Source organism: Hydra vulgaris, chromosome 08, assembly GCF_038396675.1.
Source record: "Hydra vulgaris chromosome 08, alternate assembly HydraT2T_AEP".
In the NCBI taxonomy this organism is placed as follows: Eukaryota; Metazoa; Cnidaria; class Hydrozoa; order Anthoathecata; family Hydridae; genus Hydra; species Hydra vulgaris.
Window position 1 is genome coordinate 64,515,001 of NC_088927.1, and position 524 is coordinate 64,515,524.

Consider the following 524-nt stretch of genomic DNA (forward strand, 5'->3'; position numbering starts at 1 on the left):
ATACACACACACAAACACACACACATATATTTATAAATATACATATCTATTAGATGATCTATAATATATATATATATATATATATATATATATATATATATATATATATATATATATATATATATATATATATATATATATATATATATATATATATATATATATATATATATATATATATATTATTTATATATATTTAAATATATATATATTTAAATATATATATATATATATATATATATATATATATATATATATATATATATATATATATATATATATATATATATATATATATACATATATATATATGCTAATACTTAACAAAAACTGTATTAATACAGTTTTAAATAAATTTATTTAACATATTAATTTTCTCGACAAATTTTTTCCTGAATGTTCTTGTTACACACTCTCAACGGCGTTAATGTAAGTTCTCAAAATTTTTTGTCTTGTTTATTCTCGGTGATAACAAACATACTTTTTTTCCGGTCTGCAACATTTGTTTAGATATTGTTTAAAAC